The sequence below is a fragment of the Uranotaenia lowii genome, chromosome 2, assembly GCF_029784155.1.
Source record: "Uranotaenia lowii strain MFRU-FL chromosome 2, ASM2978415v1, whole genome shotgun sequence".
Classification (NCBI taxonomy): Eukaryota; Metazoa; Arthropoda; class Insecta; order Diptera; family Culicidae; genus Uranotaenia; species Uranotaenia lowii.
Window position 1 is genome coordinate 423,440,701 of NC_073692.1, and position 16,583 is coordinate 423,457,283.

The following is a 16,583-nucleotide window of genomic DNA, read 5'->3' on the forward strand; positions in this document are numbered from 1 at the left end:
AATTTGAGACTTTAAAGCTCTTTTCCACAAAGGGTAAGGAAAGATAGTATCTTTGTAAGTTTTAATTTCCTAAAATCGGATTCACTTATAACGTGTTGCCCTAGAGCACGAAAGCGTAGTTGGGCAAATGAGGGACAGTTACATATCAGATGAAATGAATCTTCCACGTCTGATTCACAGCTTCCACATAAAGGGGATTCAGCACGCTGAATATTGTACATGTGATAATTAAGTTTACAATGACCAGAAAGAGCTCTGATCAAGATGCTACAGTGAGATTTACACAAAGTTAACAAATATTTTGAGGCCACTTGAGATGGTTTTTCTAAAAATAGTTTAGTTTGGCGACAAGTGTCCAACTCTTCCCAGTATCGTTCATGCTGTGCAGAAGCCCAAGAACTAATTTGGTTCCTGACCCAGCATGGCGAGATTGGGACAGCCGGTTCTGGTCCGCAAAACTCCTTTTCCGATCCAACTCTGGCTAGTTCGTCGGCGCACTCGTTTCCAAAAATTCCCTTGTGTCCGGGTACCCATAGAAGGTTTAAACCGTTCCTTTCAGCAAGTTCTACGACTGCTTTTCGACATTCGATAACCAGTTTTGATCTGGAACTTGAGGTGTTAAGCGCTTTTATAGCCGCTTGGCTGTCGGAACAGAAATAGATTGTTTTGAACATTATTTTCCTCTGGAGTGCAATTTGCACACCATACATGATAGCATATAGCTCAGCTTGGAAGACTGTACAGTATCTTCCTAAAGGTTGAGCGTGTTCAATGTTCAACTGATGACAGTAAATTCCTGCACCAGCACGGCCGTTTGATAATGAGCCGTCTGTGTAAAATACTATATGATGAGCCATTTGTTCCTCCACGGAACCTGTTATCCATTCTTGAATCAACGGGAAATTTACACTAAAATTCTTGTAGGGAAAACTATTCAACTGGCAAATTTTCAAGGTGCCAATTTTTTCTTTTCAAAAATCCTTGATAAGACACCGTGATGGTGGATGACCCGGTTAAAGTGTTGTAATGAGCTTCTACAAAACAGAAAATATTCTTAAACTTTAATTTGAAGTTTATATTGAAAATTCGATAAAAATTGAAGTAAGATATAAAGTTATTCTAAAATTAAGAAATGATATTCTCGTGTTTGAGGTAGAGGGATGCAAAACTGTCTACGGTATGTGACCTTTTCATCTGGAAATGGTCTCTTTTAAATAATGCTTAGTGTCTATAGGCCTTATGAGTACCTTTTAGTGCGTTTCATGGAGTTTCCATGACTTTTTATTGCATGTTGCTAGGATAAGGTAGCCAGATTTTTTTCAGTACGTATCCGGAAAATTTTATATAAAAACCTGCCAAAATTCAAGCATTTGATTTAAAAATTGTCCACCAAAAATCCGGGCAAACGTTATCAAAACCCAGAAATAACTTTTAAAAAAATCGTGAAAAAAATTAAAGGCTTCCAAAAATCCTTTTTTGATTATTGTTCAAAAGTTTGCTAAAAAATTTCGATTTGGACGTCTAAATAAAAAAAAAGCATTTTTTTAACAAATAAAGTGAATGAGCCGGGCTAAACCTTGGCATTTTACTACGAAATCTGGACATCCGGGCTGTGCCGGACTGTTCCCAAATTTTGGTTTGAATATTTATCCAGACAACCTGGATAAAATCTGACAATCTAGCATCCTTATGCTAGGACATATAACGGAAAAAAGTTATTTAAGGATAAACAAAATCAAATATCAATCCAATCGGCTTCGGTAGATTTGAATTCCCAAGAAACTTTTGCGTAAGATAACTCAAACCCGCGGCGTAGATTTTTTTTGGAACTTCGGGTACAATTTTTTCCATTGTGCATTTTGGAGCTAAAAAATAGTATTTTATCACCTGCTATGAAATATATCAAAACTTAATCCATGGATTTCCAACTAGACGATCGTAAGGTTTTCCTAAGTTATTCAGGAGACTCTTTTACATGTTTTACATCCGCCCCAAAACACAACTAAAATCACCATTCCAAATTTCCCGGATATTCAAACAAAAGTTCTTAAGTTGAATAAATAGGTATAAGTTAATAAGACCGAATCATAATCATAGTCATGTACAAACAATTCCAAGAAACAAATCAGAAAAAAAATGAATTTCAGAAATCATTGTTGAAAAAATTATTTATTGACTTAAATCACTTGATGCAACCCAACTCCAATCAATTAATCGAAAACTTGTTACCCTAGATTTAAATTTATTCGTGTGAACAGTTTAATAACTGTTTTAATTTTTTTTTAAATAATTATTTCTAATTTTAAAATTTTAAAATTTTTATGATAAACTATGTTCATGAGTTGAATAAAAGAAATATACAAAATAAAATTTATCCTATGTCTGCCATAGTTATTTCATTGCAAATGACACACAATTATTTTATTGAAGTCGTTGGTTAGGATGATTTTAAGGAAATTTTAAAATATTCATTTTAGAAAACCTCCAAAAAATGTTTCTTGAATCAAATGTTTAATAGTATGATTGAAATATCATCGTATTTGAGCATTTTCCAGCGAGTATTCAATTCAGACCCAAAAAGGTAAAAATATTTTTCCCGAAGCTGCCTTGAGTTTGTATGAACTTTTTGTCATAAAGAATTGAATCCGTGAAAACCACTGAATTTTGAAATCATTGGTTGAGGAAACTGTATGCCCGTATGTATGCATGCCCGTAAATTTTGTGTAGCCAAAATCGAATGTTGCCAAAATCATACGATTTTTGTTACTTTTCTATTTTTTAGATTTTTTTCAAATTGATCAAAATTATTGAAAAACATAATATTAGCATAAAAAAGTTGTAATTGGCTAAATGTCATTAGTTCTAAGCAGTAAAAAAATGAAAAATTCATTCACTATTTAAAACTATAAGATTTCAGCCAATTTTAAAGCTTCATGCTTATATTATGTTTTATAAAAACTATGATAACCGTAAAACGGGGAAATATTGATCAACGGGGTAGCTTTGATCAACATTAAATTTAACCACATACATAAGTCCAAGGCCGTGCGAGGTTTTCAAAATTGTGTTAAATGAATTCAACTTTTTTTTAAACTTTATTCGATAATATCATAATTACATGTAATGATATCTTTCCAATTTTTTATAAACTATTTTTTATAACTTTTTTAAATCATGCATCATATTCCTTGGAATATCATTCCTTAATTTCCCAAACTGAAAATTTTAAGAATAATTGAACATGTAGTGTTATTCATATGGGTCATTCCATACCAAGTGACCATGAAAATGCAACGACCCTCTTCGATTTCGCTCAAAATTGTAATTGTAACGTTAATAAAAAAAAAATCCAAAGTTTTGGGGGAATCGGACCACCCTCCCCCGAATGGCAGCCCCCCCTTTTTTGAAAATTTGGTAATTTTTGCCAAAAAAAACTGTTTTTGTTTTTTTAATATCTCAAAAACGGTAGAAGCCACTGATAAGATAAGACAATCCTTATAATGAATATGTTATAAGCTATCAAATGAGTTGATAGAAAATTTTCGGCAGTGTTGCCAAACTAGATAGTTTTGCATTTTAAAACTTTAATTGCGATTATCTCAAAATGCCCCCACTTTGTTTTTTGATTTGATCGCGCCAATGTATTCAGCGTGAAATTTTACATGAGAATCACTCATTCACTCAAAACAATATGAGCCGTTTCGGAGATATCAAGTTTATAAGAATGGAAGTCCGTGAAACTTCACCGTTACGCCAATACATCTTATAAATACGCTTCCGAAAGAATGGATCTGTTTCCGAATATACCATAGAGTATTTTGTCGTGTATTTTTTTGAAAAATTAAACGAAAAATAATTAATAAATACACTTATCCTTTGGTATGTAACACAGTTTTCGAGCTTTTGCAATCAATTAAAAGTTAGTTCCCACACCTGAGCTTGACAGTGTTTGCATTGTAATTGAAATTTCAGAATGAGGTGTTGCTGAATGCATTTCTCTTATCCCTTGAATTGATTTGACAGAATCAAATCTAGCATCGAGTATTATTTTCATTTCGATGCATTCTTCAGCGGAAACAAGTTTGACTTGCAGTTTTTTTTCAATTGCAACGCGCCCATCCGAAATGATCTTTGGGAGTTTGGTTTATGGCACCTGGCAAACTTGCTCTCTTTGGCAGTCGTTTGAGGGTTCCACCCAATCCATCACTGGTACCATTGCCATGAGCTATTGCAAAGAAGTGCCATTCAGCTGGAATACCAAAGTCTTTGTGGTGATTTAATAGTTTAATCATATTGAATCGATTTTTATATTGCGCAACAGCTTCATCGGAGAAGTAAATTACTTTTTTCGAGTTTGGCAAATACAGCTTTACGAATCCTATGAATGCCTTTTGGAAAGCATAAAACGATGCCGTATTATGTTCCAGGAAGTCTGAAATTATCACAAAATACAACGGAACGATCTTCTCATGTTCAAGATAATACGCAGCAAACGGGTGTACGGTGGCTTGATGGTTGTTATAGTGAACACCCTGAACACTATCTTGATATACGAAAGAGTAGTTTTCTGAAAAATCGGCTACCACGAGTACTTCTCCTTCCTTCAAACTATCTCTGGTGATTCTATAAAACTTGTTTAGAAGACACAAAATCGTGCTACCGTACATTTGGGATAGATTCTAAAAACTGTTCGGTGAACGTTTCAACATCACATACGATCGTTTGAAAGCTGCAGCGCTTTTGTTGTGTCCATTGCTTGCACGATATTTGGTCAATGGAATTTTCGTCAAAATATGAACAAATAATATTCTTGAGTCGATCAATGTTGCCACAGTCTGCTGCTACAGCACATTTTTATAAAAATTTGAGGATAACACAGATTTTGCATTAACACATCACGTTATGAGCTGAAAGTTTAAAACGCCTTTCTCTTCTGCTTCAATCTGGTTGAGTTTCGCTGTCAAAAATTTCAATTTAAAATTTTGATGAATCGCGCTAACACATACGCAGCTCCTGCTAGCACACATACAGGTGGTCGGAGTTCCGCAAACTTTGAAAAGCCTACAGGAATCTCGGGAAAACTATTCCTTGAAAAACCTGAAATCGAAATTACAATGTTTGTTTAAAAAACATTATACCAATTATAATGATTTTGAAGTATCAACCTGTTAATTTCTTTAAGATTTGCCAATATTAAACGCTTTTTCTTTAGTATATGAGAACTCTCTTCTAGGACACTTTTGAAATCTTTCTTTTCCTGGCAGCTCTTTGCTCACGGAGATGTTAAACGCGTTCACTATGTGAACTGCATCTTCGGAAAGTCAATGCCCTTTTTTAGGATTGGGTGAGCTTAGTATACCTTTCTCTCCAACGCATTTCTTCATATTTCTTACTAAGCGCTCTGAACAGTCAAATTCTCCTGGTAATTATTTATCACAATAAATATCAAATAAATGTATTAAAGACCAAAAATTACTTTGGATTTTCTGGACGCTCCGCGATTTTGGAAGCACTGACAAAATCCGAAAATTCTCGCTTGTTTTTTTACACCCCTTAAACTTTTCTTTAAGCTTCTCAATCATCTCCTCTCCAAAGCTTTCAAAATTTTCATTTTGATGATTAGCGACTTCCGCAAAGCAAGTTTTCAGTGCTTTCGATGCTCTGAGCATGTTTTCGTTTTTGTACTTATTTGATCGTCTAACCCTAGTCACAGGTGATAGTTCAAGATTTTTAAAGCCGTGATAAGAAAGGCAAGTTTTGTATCGTAAGTATCGCGTGTGGAAAGCTGCAAAAGCTTGGATCCAATCTCGCAGGGTGACAGCACCATAAACATTCTGTAGGTGACGCCAACGATTTGTTAGGAAAAACAACAGGCTGACTATCCTGGTACTTGGACATCTTTGATGCTAGCCTTCATTTCGGATGCGTATTTATTAAAAAGGCGTATTAGCGTTAAGGTGAAATTTCACGAACTTCCCATCTTAAAAACGTGATATCTCCGAAACGGCTCATATTGTTTTGAGTGAATGAGTGATTCTTATATAAAATTTCACGCTGAATACATTGGCGCTATCAAATCAAAAAACAAAGTGGGGGCATTTTGAGATAATCGCAATTTAAGTTTTAAAATGCAAAATTATCTAGTTTGGCAACACTGCCGAAAATTTTCTATCAACACATTTGATAGCTTATAATATATTCTTTATATGGATGGTCTTATCTTATCTGTGGCTTCTACTGTTTTTGAAATATTAAAAAAAAACAAAAACAGTTGCCAAAAATTGCCAAATTTTCAAAAAAAAGGGGGGGGGGGTGCCATTCGGGGGAGGGTGGTCCGATTCCCCCAAAACTTTGGATTTTTTTTATTAACGTTACAATTAGTCTTTCTACTGATTTTGAGCGAAATCGAAGAGGGTCGTTGCATTTTCATGGTCACTTGGTATGGAATGACCCATATATAAAACTATTACTTTCAAAACTTTATTAGCCTTAAATTTTGATATCTGGACGAATTTTAATAAAGAAAAGGTTTTATCTTTGACTTTAATCACTTGCTGTCTTGAAATTAAATTAAATATTGCTTCTTTTTGTCAAATCAAATTCTATTTTCAACCTTCAAATAAATTTTCCTAGGTTAAAATGATAAATTTTTTACGTGATCTGGCATTTTTTTTTTTTTTATCTGTTGTTATATTTCATGAATTCTATATCTGGTCATGAATTCTTATGTTCGAGGCTTTATTCGAAATTTCGATTTGCTTTCTTTTTTAAGTGTTTCGGAAATATTAATATCAAATTTGAAATTAAGCCTGTTTAGAATTTATTTTAAACCTTATTTATAGTTCAGAATAAGGAACATCATTTTGAATGATTTATCAATGACTTACTGGGAAGAGCATTGATTTGAAGCATTCAAATGTAGATTTCGTTTTGAAAATGTTGATTAATTTTATTTATTCCTTTTATATTTTTTGTATTGTTATTATTTTTGGCTACATTTGAATTTTGAAGCAAAGAAGGTGTTTTGTATCCTTTTTGATCAAGAAAACTCGTTAAAAGCGTCAAAATAGAGATTGATCAAGGTTACCCCAAAGCATCAAATTCTCGACAAAGACGAAATCGATTTTAAATCTAATTTAATGTAGTCTAATAAATTTCTCCAACCATGTTTTACGTTCATAGGAGTCCAGTAGGGGAAATGTTTCCTAAATGGGCCTATCGGGTTAAATGACCCTACGACTGTTTGATGAAATGGCTGACTAGACAGCTTATCTGACCAATGCATTTTGAGGGTGATACGCTTTTAGCATAAGGCAAGAAAGAATAATATGAATATACCAACTCAAAAAAAATTAAAAAATCATACAAGGTTTTGATACATTTTGATGTAATATTTCGACTTTTAAAAATTAAACGTAAAGAAGCTTAAAACAAAAACTAGGATGGTTTTTGTTTCTTACTCAAATGAACTTTAGAAATTAAACATATTTCAGCTTTTGTGGAGGTTTAATAATGATGATATAGTGGAATAAAAGAGTGTTTTTGTATGCCCCCATCATGTTTGTAAAATGCCTCCATCCTAAAAAAAAAACAGGTTAAATAGAATAAATAAATGATTTTTATCATTGAACCTTCAAATTTAAGCTCTGAACAACATCTTTAGAGAGAATTGAAGATCTAAACACAGATTTGATAAAGTTTTTCTCATGGATGAACTGCCTCCATAGTATGGCAACCCTAACTTTTGTTTTATTCCATAAAATTATAATATACATAGATTTTTATAAAACTTCAGCTTTGTCGTACGGAAATTATTATTTTTTAGCAGTTTCAATGAAATTATACGGAAATATCGCCCAAAAAACAGAAATTTTGTTCAAAACATAAATAGGCGCATTTAGCCCGCACGGTTTGAGGTTCGGCATTTTAGACAACACTTATGATAAAATCATTTTCTTGGAAACAGAAGAAAATTTCAACATAAAAATTACTCCAATGTATAGAAAACAGTTGCCTGCACACGTGTATATAGTTTTTGTACACATATTCTATGTGATATTTGATTTAATCAGTGTTCTGCTTAATAGGCGCATATAGCCCGCTCCTCCCCTACTGGTTTTAAAAATATGAAACGTGGTATCCCTTAACAGAAAAAACAATCAAAAAATATTGAAAAAGGCGATCAATCTTACCCCGTTTTACGGTTATATATAATAAAAATAAAAAAAAATAAAAAAGGGAAGAAAAACCATGTTTTTTAGATGCTGTCAAAAATGAGCGGTTTTGCATGGATGTTGCTCAAATCGAACAAGGTATGTAGGGAAGATCAGGGCATAACGAGCACTCAGGGCATAGTAAGCACTCCTCAAAAATCTCTTGATCATATTTACAAGTGAAGATAATATAATAATTTATGAGCATCGGAAAATAAAACATCTGGATCGTTATTGTACGCACTGCAACATGATGTACAATTTTCAATTTTAGTGTGATAAAAAAAATCGCCTCGACCGGGAATCGAACTGGAGTCTTCCCATTATATCTCCGACACCTTAACAATATGAAACAAATCAAGCTGTAGCTCTATAATTCACGATTTCATCGAAATGAATTCGCTGCTAGATTCTACGACAGTAAACGCTCATCGTGCCTCGATTAATGGTGCTTCTACTGCCTCAGGGAGGGTTATCATTATGCCCCTCTAGTGATCGATTTTCGACAACAAAAAAAATTAAATGCGTTTTTAAACGTTTTCTATAGTTTAATAAGCGTCCTCCTTAAAGTGGCAATTTTGCTCTTATTTCCCCTATTGCTTTCAAATATAGACGATCAATATCGGGCGATTTTTTTATGTTTGATTATAAGTTTTGGAAATTTAATGTGACTTAGTAAGTTTGATTGGAACTTAGATAAAAATTAAACATATGAGACTAAACCTTTCCTACAAATCTTTCACTACCATTCGTAAAGCTGGAAACTAGTTCTGAAGTTGAAATGGTTTATAAGGAACTTCAATTTTATTCTCCTCAGAAACATGGTTTTTGTTCTCCAAAACATCTAACCGATTCTGAAACACCTAACAGAGGAAAATCTAGACCAGTAGAGCACTGTGTCTGATTTTTGCCATCTGCTAGTCCGCTGTATGACACTGGTATCAATTTCTAAAATTGCTGGAGATTTCCAGGAAGGATTATAAAGTGAAAATCAATACCCTTGTGTTGGGTGGGTGGATAGTCGAGTGGTATCTTCGTGAGCTAAGCAAACGAAACGATTCCCTGGCCTGGCACATACCTACGTCCTACCATTCAGCCAGAATCCTTCCAAGCTCCTTCTGCCAAAACAAGCACAACAAGCAGAAACATCTTGTTTACGCTTCCTGGGAAATAACCGTCCGATCGTCCATTTTGTTTGTTCATTCGTCGTCGGTGAGGTTTTGAAATTTACGACACCATATAATCAAGTGTCTGCTTCTGCTTTCCTCCTCGGCCCTTTTCCAGCAAAACGACAGTAAGGCACGGTAGTAAAACGTTTCCCATTACATGGTGTGTGGACCGGAAGTGGAAGGAAATGCTTTACCCCGGCCAGAAATTCCAGAGGCCACCGTCATCAGGTCAGAATTACCGGTGCACGCTGCCCGTTCATGTTCCGTGAGAGAGATTCTAAAACTCTGTTCTATGGAGGGGGAATCCGAGAATGTCTATATGTAGAATTTATGGAATTGCGCTTCCCACTTCAATATCGTTTTCCCACAATAAACCCGTTTTGCAAAAGGTTTTCCCAGAGCTCATTTTGCGCAAAGTCCCGCAACCAATCCCATTTTGACTTGTTGGCATGCCACACTTTGAGAAGGGTTTTCCATATAAGAGCTCCACTGCTCATAAACACACTGCTTCCTCGCACAAAAAGGTAGGCACAACTCCTAGATATAAATATAGATGCCAGTGGTTTTGCTTTCGGGAAAAGGTCGAGGAATCTAATATCTGTCCCATTGCTTGATAGTGCAGAATAAACTTTCATCAAAGGCCTTGGCGCCATCATCCTCCTGGTCAGATGTCCTCAGCCACATGGCTAACTGAGCGGCAAAAGGACACGATAACAACAATGATGTTCCTCTAATCCGATTGGGGACGCCTTTTGCATCCTTCGTGTATAGGCTGAGAAAATTGCCACACTTCTCCATGCAATGCTGTCCTTCTCTTGCCTTGCTTGGAAGTTGGAATAACAGCTTAGTTCGAGCGATACTTCAAACCCGAGAGCTGTTTAGCGGAAATTCTCCTAAATCATCATCACCGTAATCATCATTGACCAAGGCAAGTCCAATGGTTCGGATCGATTCAGCCAGCCTGGAATCGTTTGGTTGCGGTCAGGAGGATTAGGATCCTTGGACCAGGCAGAAGTGGGCTGAATGCTGCTCTGTGGTTATTTTGTACCATCTACCAACTATACAGTTCCACAATCGATAGACACACCTGGTGGAATGTTTCCTTTCTAAAGAGTTGTTCAACGATTATTACCTTAGTTGTTTATAGTAGGTACTAGCAGCACACTTAACAGTTGCCATTTCGTTTGCAGTTTCCACCGTTTGGGAGTTGAGAATGCTACATGGCTTGTCTAAGAAAGATTTTGAAATTAGTAGAGGGTAGTTTCAAGTTCGATGGTGTTGGTTTACCATAGATTCAATTTTAAACACACTGCTTGAGGTGTTTAACATGGTAGCAGTGGTTTAATTTTTTTTTTCAGAAAATTATACAAACTTCAATGTTAAAACTTAATTTATTGAGGATTTTCACTTTTATTAAAATCTCGATTTAATGAAACATGAAATATTTATAATTTTCTTTTCTTAGCTATGTTTAGTAATTTCATTATATAGTCACATTTAAATGGTGCTGAATACAATTTTTCAAAGAAAACAAACTTACTCACTAGACTGAGCCGATTAGGAGTCATTTTTGAATTACTCAAACCCTGGGGACTTAAAACCTCCATTTTGGTTCAAAACTCTTCCATGATTTTTACAGAATTTTCAAGCAACGTTCATATGAGTAAATTTGGACTTATATGTTTGCATGAGAAAATTGAATATTTTGTACTGAAAAAAAAAACATCATTTTTGTTTTTTGTTTTTTTCTATGAATCCGAGCCAAATGGATTTTGGGCCAATTTAAAAATTCTTTAAAGAAAATTTTCCAATGAAAAACTTTGTTGAACACCGTAACTATGTATCTAATTAGGCAACAACATACGGTCTTCAAAAAAGTTGTCCAGCGGAAAATTTCCTTAAAAGAATTTATAAATTGGCTCAAAATTCATTAGCAGGCTCGGTTTTAGAGATAAAACAAAAATGATATTTGAATTTCCCATACATACATAAAATTTCAAATTTGCTCATGAAAACGTTACTTAAAAATCCTGTATAAAATCATGGATGAGTTTTGAACTTAAACGAAGCTTTTAAAAACCTAGGGTTTGAGAAATTCAAAGATTTTTGCCAATTTATAAAATTATCGAAAGAAATTTTCCGCTGAACAACTTTGTCGAAGATCGAAACTTCGTATTCCATTAGACAAAAAAATTATTAGGTATTGAATAGGGATATGTCTTTGCTTACTGATGAACAATAAATTCAATTGACATCACTGCAGAGTGCTTAGCGAGGTATTGCGTGACTACTTTTCATGCAATATCTCGCGAGGCTCTAGCAGTGATGTCAATTTAATTTATTGTTTATCAGTACGAATAGACAGATCCCCATTCAATACCTAATAACTTTTTTGTCTTATTAAAAGCGATTTTACGGTCTTTGACAAAGTTCTTCAGCGGAAAATTTCATTTATTAATTTTATAAATTGGTACAAAAACCACAAGCTGCTCGGTTCCACAGAAAAAAACAAAAATGGTGTTGATTTTTCAGAACAAAATATTCAATTTTCCAAAACAAACCTATAAGTTCAAATTTACTCATGTAAACGTATTAAAAAATTCTACAAAAAATCATGGATGAGTTTTGAACTAAAACGAAGCTTTTTAGACCCCATGGTTTGAGAAATTCAAAAATGATCCCAAATTGACTCAGTCTAATATTGCACTTATTTTTTTCTCATTCAAAAGATCTTGAGCAAAACAAAACCTATAATATCAGGGTGGGGTGGACCAGATTTTTAAATTAAAATTGCATTTTAATCCTTTTTTCATACTGATCAAAACACATTTGTTCATTTTTGTGTAAAAAATATACCTTAAATAAATGATAAGCTGATTTGGAATCTTAAGAGTTGAACTTGCCTTATGGATTTTTAGTTGAAATATTTTTGAAGACTAACTTAGATAGAAATTTTGCTTAGGTTTGATCTTTATTGGATACTATTAACGAAAAAGTCCGACCGTTGGAGAAAACGTGAAAATTGGTTTTGACCATAACTTTGTTGTCTTGAAAGTTATTGTACATCGGTTGGCCTAGTAAGTAGTTTTTTTATTTATTTTAAGTACATTGAATTTTTTTACACAAAACATCAAATGACACATTCCACGCGCTTGTACCGCTCAAAAGTGATTTTTATCCGTTCGCGTATCAAAAAAATTCAAAATTGTCTATTATTTTGATAATTCGAATCACTCAAAACCAACGGGAAAAAGAGAAAAAAGTTTTTTACACATGTTTTAGATGATTTTGAAAATCAGTTTTTTTGTTGAAAAAGGTGGTGTTTTTGACAACTTTTACAAAATCATTAATTTTATTATATGGATGATGTTTTTTTGAAATTTTTTTAGTATGTTCAGAAGCCAAAAAACACGGCTTCATTTTGTAGAAAAAAGTATTCATTTATATCCAATGTTGTTGGTTTGAAAAGCGAACAAATACAGTCGCAAATGATTAAATTCACGTCACAAAAAAAGGGAAATTTTTAATTTTACGAGAAAACTCCTACTTTTTTTTAAATAAAAAATGAGATTTTCATTGAAAATGATAAGACAATTCTATAACTCTTAGATTTATAGAAATCGGTTCGAATTTATCTGAGTTACAACAGCGCGAATGAGTGAATTCACGTCACAAAATTAGATTTTTTGTTAAATTTTATATGAAAAATGTGCTCTGAAAGCTGTTTTGACCCTCCAGATGGTCGGATTTTTACAAATCGAGCATAATTTAGTACATTTTTTAATAAGTTCATTATTTTCAAATAAAAATACAAAAAGATTGAAAAAAAAATTTTTTTTTTTTGCTGAATCTTTAAATGAAGACAGTTGTTATTTTAACATATGATCCCTCAATATGTTGCTATTCAAGTGCCAATCAAAATAAGGAAAAAGTTAGGTGCAGATACTGAAAATTTATGATTGTTAAAGTCGGAACAACAAAATATCGTTTTTTAAAGTGTACATAAAATTTGAAGACTCCAAAGAATGGTTCAGTATAACTACAGTATAACTTTATATTTTGTGACGTGAATTCAGTCAACTACCCTGTTCTGTTTGAACTGAGTGAATTCACGTCACAACTCCAAATAAGCATAACTTCGTTCGTTGTTGTTCAATCGAGAAGCTCCGTACATCAAATTGTGGGTAACTGTTTTCTTTAAAACTCATTCGAAGACACCAATATTCTACTTCCACAGAGAGAACAGGAAATCAAAGATGTATGTACTAAAGTCCGAAATGATTAATTTTAGCGTGAATTCACGTCACGAAAGTAATCAATCACAACAAAAACAACTTAAATTTTAAAATGATGAAATTATATTCATTTTGAAGGAAATTCAATTTGCGACCGTTTGCTACAATTTTTTTCATTTTCAAGTAAATTGGTTGTCTTCTAGAATGATAACAGTGCAGAAAAGTCCGGAAAAGCGATTTCACGTCACGGTGGAATGTGTCAAATGTGTTTTGATGAGTATGAAATAAATAATATAAATGCAATTCAAATTTTGAATTGTGGTCTACCCCACCCTGAGATGATCGGGTTTGAATTTTAAGTGCAGTTATTGGAAAATGTCCCAACCTAAGTAAAATTTTAGTCATTTAAATTTAATATAAACATTTAAACAAAAACATACAAAAAAGTTTCTTCTTTTGAATAAGAACATAAGAAGTGCAATATCTCATATGATGGCTGAGATATAGCCGATCAAAATTTTTCATGTTTTTGAGGGGGTGACCCCAAATATTTGGCGGGCAGTGTATATTTTGCCAATTTGGCATATTAGACACAAACTTTGAGGCGTTTGAGGATTACACAAGAAATAATAAAATTTCCATCCAAAATCTTCGTACTCTTGTCATCTCACAAAAGGCATGACTTTTATAGTCTTAGGAACTTAGGAACTTACTCAAATTGATTTTTGAAAGCAGGTGAAAAAGCTTTCTAATGTGAATAGGAGTCTCAAACTGGTGTCTCATGGAATACGAAAAATTACCTTAGGTAAAAAATAAAACGAATGTTGAATGTGCTAATCAATTATCGTATTTCCATAGCCAGAACTTATGCTTTAGTCTAGATATGTACCGAAAAGTTGTGCAACGGCCAAAAACCAAATATTGATCTCATCAACTATTCGGCCAAACGAATATTCGGTCGGTTTTTATTGAAAAACAAAAAAAAAACGATTATTTAAGTTTACTTCAATTCCTTCCATTTCAATGCCCCTCATGTTTTTGAGTCGAATATTTTCAACCAGATGATGTATAATAAGATTTTTTTCAAGTAGGGGACTCTAGGATATTCAAAATGTCACCAATAACGAAGGTTAGTCGAATATTTTCAACCAGATGATGTATAATAAGATCTTTCTCAAGTAGGGGACACTAGGATTTTCAAAATGTCACCAATAACTGGAAAGATAACAAATGACTTGTCGTTTCTTGGGCGTTTATCATCAAAGAGATTGGGTTCCTATTAAATCTGGGACAAATACTGTCGAAACAGGTGCAACATTTTGAAATTGATGATTGGATATCGAAATTGACCAAGGTAAAATTTGAGCAAGGTATCTTCAAAATTGTTGTTTAAACAACGATGATCTTTAACCTTAATAATATATATCACACTTTCTACAACACGAATCCACACGATCGGGCAACTCAGGACGATTATGTAAAAAAAGGCAAATCAGAAATTATCTAGGCACTATTCTAGAAAAAACAAAAGAAAAAAAAGAAAATTATTTGAAATTTAAAGTTTTTATTCAATAATTGCAGCAGTGTTAAAATCTTATCGAAAAGTTAGGCTTAAACTTATGTTTATTTTGTTTTTTTTTTAAATCGGTTTTGAAAAAAAAAATCTAAAAATTTTCGAGGAGAATTGGGGGTTCAAACCCCCATGAGGATCCAAAAAAGCTAGCGAGGTATTCTATTACATTCAAAACTTTCAGATTAAAATTATGATAATAGAGTAAGGTTACTCAAGAGTATCAATCTAAACTAAAAACTAATGCCAAAACCTAAAAAACCAATCCCAAGTCCAAAATTTTGCTTCACTTTTTCAAAAATTTCTTACTTAATGGTAGAAATATTGGTTTGAAAATTAATTTTTTAAATAAATTAAACCCATTTCGGAGAATTTTATTCCATTATTCACATAACCAAAATTTTATTTATATTTCCGTGTTTGGGATTCTGTATTCGGATTCTTGATTTTCAATTCAAATAATCATAAAAAAAATTAGAAATGAAAAGCTGCTTTGGAATCCTAGTTCAAATTTGGTTTTGCATTTCAGATCTAACTTTGAACCATGTTTTTAGATATCATTTGTATTTTCAATATTTTGATAATAAGGCTATGATCATTTAGTATCCGGGCAGTTTGTAACGAGTGTATTTTAAAAACTATTCATTCGATCGAAAAACTTTGTATGAAGGAAATAAAGGTGTTAATATGACATTTTTTATAAAAATATAAAAAAAAATATTTATCAATGATTTTAAGAAATACTCTAACTTTTTCATAAAATCTCTTTTTTATCTTTGCACACTTTTTTCAGTCATGTATTGATTTTTTTTTTACCACAGAAGTAAAACCTTTGCAAAATCATGATATTTTACACAAACTCACCTGGAAAAAGCAATTGGAATCTGGTTGGAACCTTTTCATGAGTAGGCATCTCGAAAAATTTGATATTTTAAATCCGTTTTTAACATAAATTTTTTTATCCATCAGAACGCATCTGTCATATTGCGTAAAAACCGGATGCACAGATTGCGATCTTTGAAACTGATCATTATTAGTTACTAGCTGATCCCATACGAACTCCGTTTCGCTTTCAACTTGGAATATGGCATGAACAGTTTGTATGAAAGTCGATTGCTAAGCATTTTCCAGATGCACTTCCGAATTCATTGTTAAGTAATAATTGCAAAAATATCGGACGATTACCATTTTTTTGTCGTCTGCTATTAAATTTGAAATCAGGAATCATCTGACCGTCCAAAAAACCCCTCGTGTATAAATTTCAACTCGATCGTTGCATAACAACGCAATAATTGCCAAAAGTTAAACCCCTTTCGGTGGCCTCTTATACAATCTTTGATATCTGAAAACGATTGTCCGTCCCTCAAAACTCCCGTGTGCAAATTTTGAAAGCAAT